Here is an 11905-nt window from a genome sequence, read left to right on the forward strand (position 1 = left end):
GATAGAAACTGTTCTATGTATATAATGCCATTCACTAATTTGGCTTTTCCATCATTTAGTATTGTAGGTGGTCTTCAACTGAAAGATCTTAAAGTACGCCTGTCATTTTTTTCTCATCAGACCCAACCTGGAGTGTTGCTATACAGCACTGTCTTTAGTGTCTCTTGCCCTTTGTAAGAGCTTACATATTTCTCCTTGACCCTCTCTCTTTTTCTTGCCTACTGTGTTTATTCTGTAGCTGCCCTGACACCTTGACTCCTGACTTTTCCAAATGTCCTCACTCACCCAAAACAGACCTATTTCCTGGAAACACAAAGTCACCAGTCAGGTTACACAGCAGGTTATGCAAGATGATATGCTAATAAATACATCAGCCAGAGTTCTGTAGAAAGAAAAAGTATTAAAAATTTTAATACAGGGTGATAGAAATTTATAAAATTGTTTGAGATGGATAGGGAAAAATTTACAAAGCCTGTTTTAGAAAATTCCAAACTGCTAGAACTATAACACTGAAGTGGGTAATTCAGTGGAGGGTGCTTGAAAGTCATGGACAAGTTCCCATATCTGCCATCTGCTGATGTTTACTCATGTCCCAGAAAATACTACCAAAAGTAGTGATTTTTTTCTTCTCCTTTATCTTTCAGATCTCATATGCTAAACTCACATTTCTAAAATCTAATGGGAGCACTGTTGGCAACTGAGTTTGAAAGGTCTTATGCTCTGGTCGGTATCAGGGGAGAGACTAAGGGTGGAGATGTTACTGAGCATCAGCTCATATATCTCACATAGTAGACTTTTGTGTGAAAGTGAAAGTGTTAGTCACTCAATTGTGTCCGACTCTTTGTGACCACATGGACTGCAGCCTGCAGAGCTCCTTTGTCCATGGAATTCTCTGTATACCTTGCTTCAGATAATATTTTCATTTTGAACGCAGTCTAATTTTTTCCATGGAGATTTGGTCGTGTAGTCATATAAGTGGAGATGAACCCATTGCCATATATGGTTTCCTCAATGAATCAAATTAACTGTTAACTAAGTTTTAGCATCCTGAACAGTATTTTTATTTCCAAAGGACTTGGTGCCACTTGTAACATTTTTAATATCAAGCTTAATGGAAAGTCTGTTATTTAACTTTAGAATAATGAAAAATAAGATTCACTACTCTAAATGCCATCTTTTCTGAGGCATACTAGTGAATGGATTAGATGGGAAAACACAAAATGATGTTTTAAGAAGGACTTCAGACTTTGGTGATTGCAGTGGTTTATTTAAAGATGTGGCACATGAGAATAAGCCTGTAAAAATATGCTAATCAAGAGACTGATTTATGACTGGAAAAGACAGCTATGAGCTCAGAATCATTAGTGCTCATGCTTGGGCTCAGTCGCTTCCGACCTCATGGACCTTAGTCCGCCAGGCTCCCCAAATTGTCTAATTTCAAGATACAGTGTCTGCTGAAGTGGAGGTATGATTAGTGGACAGCAGCTGGCCACAGTACCCAGTCAGCAATTCAGATCCTGTAAGGCTTGTCAGCAAACATTAAGGACATTTTCACTAAAACTGTAGATCAAGGATTCAGGGGCCGAAGTAACAAGTCTCTGAGTGCACAGGTAGGGAGGGCAGACTATAAGACCCTGATATAACATATAAAAGGACTTCCCTGGTGGCTCAGACGGTAAAGCGTCTGCCTACAATGCGGGAGACCCAGGTTCAATCCCTGGCTTGGGAAGATCCCCTGGAGAAGGCAATGGCACCCCACTCCAGTACTCTTGCCTGGAAAATCCCATGGACAGAGAAGCCTGGTGGGCTACGGTCCATGGGGTTGCAAAGAGTCAGACACGACCGAGCAACTTCACTTTCACTATGGCATATAAAATAAGGATATGGAGCTGGTGAATTAAATGCACAGAATCTTATGCTGAAAGACAATGACTTATCAGAAGTACCTTCAAAATAAACAAGGGGAAAGGAATGTGATTACAGTTGCTGAGTAAGTGTTCTCCCAAAGTCAAAGCAGATGAGAGGGGAGATTACCTGGATGTTGAGTCACAGAGATGCTAACATCATCCTCTCCCAACAAAAGGATAGGATTGTCTCAAATTCCTTGCAGTTTACAGAAAACTCTTGTTAGAAGACTGATGATGGTAGACATGAGAGGCAAATGAGATTATTTGTTCTTAATAATCCAAGTGGGACGGTATTAAACTGAAAGGTTTCTGCACAGTAAAGGAATTATCAACAAAATAGAGCAACCTACCAAATGGGAGAAAATATTTGCAAATCATAGATCTAGAAAGGAGTTAAAATCCAAAATACATTTAAAATCATTATAACTCAATAGCAAAAAAAAAAAAAAAAGATTCAAAACTGGGCAGAAGGCCTAAATAGACATTTTTCAAAGAAGACATACAGATGGCCAACAGGCACATGAAAAGATGCTCAGCATTACTAATCATCAGGAAAATGCAAATCAAAACCACAATGAGACATCACCTCACACTTGTCGGAATGTTAGCTCATCAAAAAGAGATAACAAATGTTGGTGATGATGTGGAGAAAATAGAACCCTTGTGCAGTGTCAGCAAGAATGTAAATGGGTGCAGTCACTATGGAAAACAGTACGAGGATTCCTCAAAAAAGGAAAAATAGAACCACTATATGATTCAGACATTCCACTTCTGGGTACCTATCCAAGGAAAATGAAAACACTAACTTGAAAAGATATCTGCACCCACCTCCTGTTCATTTCAGCACCATTTACAATAGCCAAGATAGGGAAAGAACTAAATGTCCATTGATAGATGGATAAAGATATTATGGTATATGTAATATATGTATATATGCTATATAATATATAGTATATATAGAGAGAGAATAGAATATTATTCAATCATAAAAAGGAATGAAGTTTTTCCATTTGTGACAACATGGATGGACCTTGAGGGCATTCTGCTAAGTGAAGTAAGTCAAACAGAGAAAGACAGATACCTTATGATCTATCTTAAAATCTAAAGGAAAAAATAAGCTCATAAACACAGAGAATTGATTAATGTGTTAGCGGGGGTGGAAAAAACAGTGAAGAAGGTCAAAAGGCATAATAATAACACTTGAAGGAATGATGCTGAAGCTGAAGCTCCAATTGTTTGGCCACCTGATGCAAAGAGCTGACTCATGGGGAAAGACCCTGATGTTGGGAAAGACTGAAGGCAGGAGAAGGGGACGACAGAGGATGAGATGGTTGGATGGCAGCGCTGACTCAATGGACATGCGTTTGAGCAGACTCTGGGAGATAGTGAAGGACAGAGAAGCCTGGTGTGCTGCAGCTCATGGGGTTGCAAAGAGTCGAACATGACTTAGCAACTGAACAACACCAACCATGTAAAAGTGATTTTTAAAAGAGTTTTACACTGCCATATCAAAAAGCAAAATGCATATCAAAAAGCAATATAAATACATTTTTTTGGTCTAATGGGGACCTTGTGACTACTTACGCTTTCAGGCATCACAGGACAGATAAAGAGAACAGCAGGATCATGCAGGATGCTCTGAAGAGCCAGGCTTATAAGGGGGCCACATGAGTGCTACTCACATTCCAGTATTCAGAATTCTATCTCTTGATCACAACCTAGTCACAACAGAGGTTGGGAAATCTAGTCTTCTGTGCTTAAGGTGTTCTTATTTTATTTTATATTTGGTTGAATTTTGAGTTTGCACTTCAGACTTTGTTAGTCACGCATGATAGCTTCTCAATAGCACCAATTTCAACAAACCTCACTTGCTTTCTGTTTGAATTCTATGACCATATTAAGTGTTCATTTTTAAAAATTGAAGTATAGCTAATTTACAATGTTGTATTAAAGTATACTGCAAGGTGCTTCAGTTATACATTTATGTGTATATATTTTTCAGATAATTTTCCATTATAGGTCATTATAAGATACTGAATATAGTTCCATGAGCTATACAGTAGGTCCTTAGTTATTTTATAGATAGTAGTGTGTATATCTGAGAAGGCAATGGCACCCCACTCCAGTACTCTTGCCTGGAAAATCCCATGGATGGAGGAGCCTGGTAGGCTGCAATCCATGGGGTCGCTAAGAGTTGGACACAACTGAGCGACTTCACTTTCACTTTTCACTTGCATGCATTGGAGAAGGAAATGGCAACCCATTCCAGTGTTCTTGCCTGGAGAATCCCAGGGACGGGGGAGCCTGGTGGGCTGCCATCTATGGGGTCACACAGAGTCGGACATGACTGAAGTGACTTAGCAGCAGCAGCAGCAGCAGCAGTGTGTATATGTTAATCCCAAACTCCTAATTCATCTCCCTTATTCCCACTATCCTTGTAAGTAACCATAGTTTCAACAAACCTCATTTTTATCTTGGATGCATGCTCTTCTAATACATTGATAGAAATAACTCTCCTTTAATTAATTGAAGATGCTCCTTCCCTGAATTCCTGTTCTTTCTCATCCTAATTGCCTTTTTATCAGAAATAATCATTCAGTTATTCACCTTTTATCAAACTGTCATTTTATTCTGGTTTCTAGGACCTTCTTATGTTATATACCCCAGATTGAAAGGGACCTAGAGACATTGCCTCAGGAAATCTCTATATAATTAAATATCTTCATGGCTCTTTATGTTTTACAGATGTGGTAGGTATGACCCAGAGAAGTTAAGCAACCCTGGGAAATCTGACTAGCAAGTTCAGTTCAGTTCAGTCGCTCAGTCATGTCCGACTCTTTGTGACCCCATGGACTGCTGCATGCCAGGCCTCCCTGTCCAACACCAACTCCTGGAGTTTACCCAAACTCATGTCCATCAAGTCAGTGATGCCATCCAACCATCTCATCCTCTGTCGTCCCTTCTCCTCCTGCCTTCAATCTTTCCCAGCATCAGGGTCTTTTCAAATGAGTCAGCTCTTGGCATCAGGTGGCCAAAGTATTGGAGTTTCAGCCTCAACATCAGTCCTTCCAATGAACAAACTCCTCTGTTTATCTTTGGAGACCTCATAAACCGGCTTTTTGAAGCTATTGAAATTGACCTTCAGTGCTTACTTAGGGGGTGATAATTTAAATCAATTTTTGTTTCTTTTTCTTTTTTTAATTTTTACAAAGTCTCCTATTGAATGCCAATTCTGTTATGGCCAAACTAGCCACAAGCCTTAAAGGCAAAAACACCCAGATTTAACATTTACATTCTGAAGCTCATAACCAAGGATTTTTCTATAATAGTCTCCTCTGCTGTGAATTTTCCTACTCATCTTCATTTGCAATAAAGACTACCAAGACCAAGTGAAGTCGCTCAGTCATGTCCAACTCTTTGCGACCCCATGGACTGTAGCCTACCACGCTCCTCCATCCATGGGATTTTCCAGGCAAGAGTACTGGAGTGGGTGGCCATTGCCTTCTCCAAATAAAGACTACATTTGCCATTAATGTTTGTTCCTTCTGATTGCCTATGGATAAACAACAAAATATTTACTTAGTTTTCAAACTTTACAACTTTTATTCATCCCAATGTTATTCAGAGAAATTAAAATTTAGGCTAATTTTAAAATGTGGCCACATCTCTTTTCTTGACTTGTGATGATCACTGCAATTATGAGAGAAAGATACCTTAAAGAGAAGCTATTTTCTACTTAACACTGTGTGGCTAAACTAATCAATGGGAGAAGCATGAACATGAGCTTTTCTTATTTAATGAATATAAATTTATGTGTCATTATTAAGTGATTTTGATATCCTTTGAAGCTTTTTACAGATCTTTCTACCATCTCAATCCTATGGTTCCTGAAATACTTCAGTAAGATGTTCACTGATTATGAGCAAATACTCTGAAGATTTTATGTTAATTTGTGTCATTTTGTCCTATTGATTAGGATTTCCTGAATTAAGTCTTCTTCAAATGCACATCTTTGAAAAAATGAAATCTGCTTTCAGCAACAGCACAAAGCAGGCCCTGTATAATTGTTATTCCATAGGTGGGTTCAGTTCATACATATACTTATCATGAATGTTTAACTGATTTTAATTTATATGATTGATATAACTAGAAATATTTATAGGATTACCTTTAATGATTAAATTTGCATTTTTATATCTGTTTCAAGCTGAGAAGATGATGTGATATTTCATTTCACAATTACTCATTTGCTTTAAAACTGCTTTAAATACTCTCTTGTGAGCTAAAAAATTGATTCCAATTGTGGAAATTAATGAATCTCAGCACAACTGATTCAGTATCTCCCAGCAGCCCACAAATACTGAATATTCACTGTATTTGTAGATGGCAAAGCTATCTAGATTTTATTTTAAATGTATTTGAGCTTAGGTCTCTTAAAAGTTTTAAGGGCAAAGTTTTGTATGTGCAAGAAAAAAAAAGAAGTAGCTATGAACTAAGGCATTCATTGTGAGTTACAAAACAGATCATTTCACTAATTATAAATTCTAAGTCATTTGAAGCTTTTTTTGTTTCTGATATTTACATTCTAATTCTTAACGCTGTAAAAAAATGATTTTGTAAAACACAAAGCTGGCAGTTAATTAAGCAGCAAAATTTTGTTTAGGATTTTAATCCTCTTGTAAAATAAAGCAAAAGAAATACAAAACCTGAAGCAGCAGCAAAACTGCTTCAATAATAATAACAAGGATTCGTTGCCATGTTACAGACAATAAGCCTTCAGGGGACAAGGAATTATACAAATTCATAAAAATCAAGTCCAGGCCCTATAGGTAAAGGTCCGACTTGTGTGTATGCATGTATGTTTGTATTTTCTTATCAGGTTGGAAAGTGCTTCAGTTTTACAACTTAACAAATAAGGCAGTTGCATAATTCAGTTCCTTTATTTCCTTTAAAAAGAGTATTAATTTAAATTTAGGAGAAAGGCATAGAACATTTGCTTTTAGAGCATAATCATAAAACACAGCTTTATTATGCATGCTTTAATTTCAGACATACACCTTTTTTCAAATTGAAAGAAACCACCCTAAAGCATGAAAACTTAAAAACGCCATTATTGGAAGGTTCTTATAAACTTTTCAGGACCATCTGCATGAATTTTTATCAATATTCATAAATCACCCGAGACTCTCTAGTTACTCAGGATTATTTCATTTAGGCAGGGCACACTGCTAGTCTCTCTAGAACATCTTGAGGACTGTTTCAAAAGTCCTTGAATAAAAGCCTAAGTAGAATGGGATTGAGGGTGGTAGTGTGATGGGAAATAGAAAGGTATAGCCCTGAGAATTTCTAAGTGCTGGCTGAGCATCAGAGCAGCATGAAGTGTGTGTGGGTTACATGGGCCAAGATCTACAATGATATCTCTAGTGAGTGAAATGTGGCAACTGTGAAGACAAGTGTGTGGGTGCCTGCAAGACCACACACTTGGAGAGGTGGCGAAGTTTTCAGAAGGCTTTGTTATTTCAGCTGGGCACCAAGAGTAGTGGATCAGCCCTCATCTATATCAATTTACCTCATTGAGCCTGAAATTTCTAAGCTATGAAATAGCTGAGCTTTTTAATCCAGCAACCATAAGGGATCATTGTTCAAAAATCACTTGGATTATGCAGTGCTGGTCTTAAACTGTAGTAGGACCTATGAGGTTTTTGAAGACTAAGGGAGTCACAGTGGCATTAATTGACTGATTCACCATTGACAGGCCAAGGAAAATGGGAAAGGAGTTAGACCTTGTAAGACACCAAAGTCAACCCAGCTGTATAAAACAGGTATCCTGAAAATGTGTGTGGTAACTTATTCTCTAAAAGTATGGCTTTTTTTAATGGCTTTTTAAAATGGCTTTCTTTCAGTGAATTTCATATGAAACAAAAAGGAGATCTACCTTCTTCTTGTATAAATAAATTATGCAAACCTGAAGTTTGATAAACATGCTCAGAATTCTTGATCTAATAACCTTGAGATCAATGTCTTAGATTTTAGAAAGGTGAAAATGGGTGTATAGAATATATTAAGTAATACCTCAGGGTCTGGGGAAATACCCTACACTCTTAACACATTAATAGTTCTGCAATGAAATGTATCAGTATTTACAGTGGGTGGGACAAAGACCAAGAATAGCTTAGTGTCAGATTGGAATAGGTTTTGTTGTCATAATCTGCAACAAATTCTTTAAGATATTTGTGATTTACAGAACTTTGAGATACTGGAATTACAGACCTGCACTGATTGAATTTAGTCCCTTAGGGGTCCAAAGTCTCTTCACTATTTATTTATAAAATGACACAGAGGGAATGTAATGTAATTTCATGAACACTGGAAGGACTCTTTGCAAAAAAGATTTTGACTCTCAAGTAACAGTAGAAATGGCTTAAAAATGATCACCTTTGGAAAGATATAAGACTGATTTAAATTCCTTCCAAAGTATAATTTGCTAATATAAGTTCATTTCCTGAGAATGTTCTGATAATGAGGTCAGATGTCTTAATGATATTAGAATGAGGACAAGTAAAGAGAAATTTTCTTTAAAATTCGGCAAACACTAAGTTTATTGTCTTTTTGTCTGGACCCATTCTAGATAATGAACTCAGTATTGAGACTGTTGTGCTGAAGTTTTCTGTGTTGTACCCGTATGGAAACATCCATCTGACAGTTAGCTATAATACTTGGATCTCCAGGGGAGGCATATTCCCTGGTGATGTAAATATTTTCTCTGGAATGTTTCTGTGTTAGCTAGCTCAGGGAGGTGGACCTTAAGATCCTCGTTCATTTACAGTTTGGTTTCAGGAAGGGACACCAGCAAAGCTGACTGGAAAGAAGGGGTGAGATGTTTAGGAGGAAAACTAAAAGTGCACAGTGGCTTGTATAAGAAAGGGAGAGAATGTTTCAAAGAGATCGTATCGTTAGATGAAGAAATTAGCTATTTGTAGAAAAGAGGGTGAAACAGTTACTGGATATAATAGCAAGGAGGTCTTTAGCAGTCATAGTGCTGTTGCTTCGAGGAGTCACGGGCAGAAGACAGACTGAGTTAAGGAGAATTAGTATAAAGAGCTAATAAAAAACTCAATGGACATGAATTTGAGCAAACTCCAGGAGACAATGAAGGACAGGGAAGCTTGACGTGTTACAGTCCATGGGGTTGCAAAGAGTCAGAAAGGCCTTAGAGACTGAACAAGTGAAAAAAACTCTGGTGTGAGGGTGAAAGAGAAAAAGACAGGAGTTGTTTCAAAAGGGAAAAATTAGCATAGATAGGAGCTCATTTAAGAAAGAAATTAACATAGAGAAAAATACTGAACATATATGAAAAACAAAGAGTAAAGTAGAACAGGGTCTCCTGGAAGGGAAGACATTCAGGAAATTGTATAGGTTTGTACCAATGAGTTCATGGCTTATGGCTTCTATTTTCTCCAAGAAATAGGAGCTGAGAGAGAAAGGAGCCTGTATATACATGAAGTTTGAAGTGACAAGAGGATTTGAAATAACAACTCTGAAAAATAAGAGTGAAGTGACTAGGGAAACATAAGAATTAATTTCAGTATAGAGTTTTGCAGTGGAAGTGGCAGACTGAATTATTGTGGCGTAGCAGTATCAATCTGCACAATTAATTTTTATTTTGCAGGACCACCAAGGAGGAATAACAGTAATTGTTATATGTGGGATGAGAGATGTTCAAATATTCAAACCAAGAAGGTATATACTGGTGAAAACTACATTGATATTTTAAAGCCAAGTCAGTTCAGTTCAATTCAGTCAACTTAGTCATGTGTGACTCTTTGTGACCCCATGGACTGAAGCACAGCAGGCTTCCCTGTCCATCACCAACTCCCAGAGCTTGCTCAAACTCATGTCTATTGAGTCGGTGATGCCATCCAACCAACTCATCCTTTGTTGTCCCCTTCTCCTCCCATCTTTAATCTTTCCCAGTATCAGGGTCTTTTCAAATGAGTCAGTTCTTCCCATTAGGTGGCCAAAGTGTTGGAGTTTCAACTTCAGCATCAGTCCTTCCAGTGAACACCCAGGACTGATCTCCTTTAGGATGGACTGGTTCAATCTCCTTGCAGTCCAAGGGACTCTCAAGGGTCTTCTTCAACACCACAGTTCAAAAGCATCAATTCTTTGGTGCTCAGCTTTCTTTATAGTCCAACTCTCACATCCATACATGACTACTGGAAAAACCATAGCTTTGACTAGATGGACCTTTGTTGGAAAAGTAACGTCTATGCCTTTTAATACTCTGTCTAGGTTGGTCATAGCTTTTCATCCTGGGAGCAGGCGTCTTTTAATTTCATGGCTGCAATCACCATCTGCAGTGATATTGGAGCCCAAAAAAACAAAGTCTGTCACTGTTTCAATTGTTTCCCCATCTATTTGCCATGAAGTGATGGAACCAAGTGCCATATCTTAGTTTTCTGAATGTTGAGTTTTAAACGAACTTTTACACTCTCCTCTTTCACTTTCATCAAGAGGCTCTTTAGTTCTTCTTTGCTTTCTGCCCTAAGGATGGTGCCACCTGCATATCTGAGGTTATTGATATTTCTGCCAGCATTCTTGATTCCAGTTTGTGCTCCATCCAGCCTCGCATTTCACGTGATGTACTCTTCATATAAGTTAAATAAGCAGGGTGACAATATACAGACTTGATGAACTCCTTTGCCTATTTGGAACCAGTCTGTTGTTCCATGTCCAGTTCTAACTGTTGCTTCTTGTCCTGCATACAGATTCTCAGAAGGCAAGAATGGTGGTCTGGTATTCCCATCTCTTGTAGAATTGTCCACAGAATTTGTTGTTATCCACACAGTCAAAGGCTTTGGCATTGTCAATAAAGCAGAAGTAGATGTTTTTCTGTAACTCTTTTGCTTTTTGATGATCCAATGGATGTTTGCAATTAGATGTCTGAGTCCGCTGCCTTTTCTAAATCCAGCTTGAACATCTGGAAGTTCACAGTTCACATACTGTTGAAGCCTGGCTTGGATAACTTTGAGCACTGCTTTGCTAGCATGTGAGATGAGTGCAATTGTGCAGTAGTTTGCGCATTCTTTGGCATTGCCTTTCTTTGGGATTGGAATGAAAACTGACCTTTTCCAGTCCTGTGGCCACTGCTGAGCTCTCCAAATTTGCTGGCATATTGAGTGCAGCACTTTCAGAGCATCATCTTTTAGGATTTCAAATAGTTCAACTGGAATTCCATCACCTCCACTAGCCTTGTTTGTTGTGATGCTTCCTAAGGCCCACTTGACTTTGCATTCCAGGATGTCTGGCTTTATGTGAGTGACCACACACCATCGTGGTTATCTGAGTTAAGGTCTTTTTTGCAGAGTTCTTCTGTGTATTCTTGCCACCTCTTCTTAATATCTTCTGCTTCTGTTAGGTCTATACCATTTCTGTCCTTTATTGAGCCCATCTTTGCACAAAATGTTCCCTTGGTATCTTTCATTTTCTTGAAGAGATCTTTAGTCTTTCCCATTCTGTTGTTTTCCTCTATTTCTTTGCATTGATCACTGAGAAAGGCTTTCTTATCTCTCCTTGCTGTTCTTTAAACTGTGCATTCAAATGGGTATGTCTTCCCTATTCTCCTTTGCTTTTCGCTTCTCTTCTCTTCACAGCTATTTGTAAGGCTTCCTCAGACAACTATTTTGCCTTTTTGAATTTCTTTTTCTTAGAGATGGTCTTGATCCCTGCCTCCTGTACAATGTCATGAACATCTGTCCATAGTTCTTCAGGCACTCTGTCTATCATATCTAATCCCGTGAATCTATTTGTCACTTCCACTGTATAATCATAAGGGATTTGATTTAGGTCACACCTCAATGATCTAGTGATTTTCCCCACTTTTTTCAATTTCAGTCTGAATTTGGCAATAAGGAGTTCATGATCTGAGCCACAGTCAGCTCCCAGTCTTGTTTTTGCTGACTGTATAAAGCTTCTCTATCTTTGGCTGCAAAGAATAT

General features: G+C 38.1%; 1 non-coding gene across 1 annotated transcript; it reads left to right on the forward strand.

Moving 5' to 3' along the window:
• The first annotated feature begins 1657 nt into the window (after positions 1-1657).
• On the forward strand, positions 1658-1729 carry TRNAC-ACA. Its single transcript has one exon. It is a non-coding gene; the product is annotated as a tRNA-Cys (tRNA).
• The last annotated feature ends 10176 nt before the right edge of the window (positions 1730-11905 follow it).

Source organism: Bubalus bubalis, chromosome 1, assembly GCF_019923935.1.
Source record: "Bubalus bubalis isolate 160015118507 breed Murrah chromosome 1, NDDB_SH_1, whole genome shotgun sequence".
In the NCBI taxonomy this organism is placed as follows: domain Eukaryota; kingdom Metazoa; phylum Chordata; class Mammalia; order Artiodactyla; family Bovidae; genus Bubalus; species Bubalus bubalis.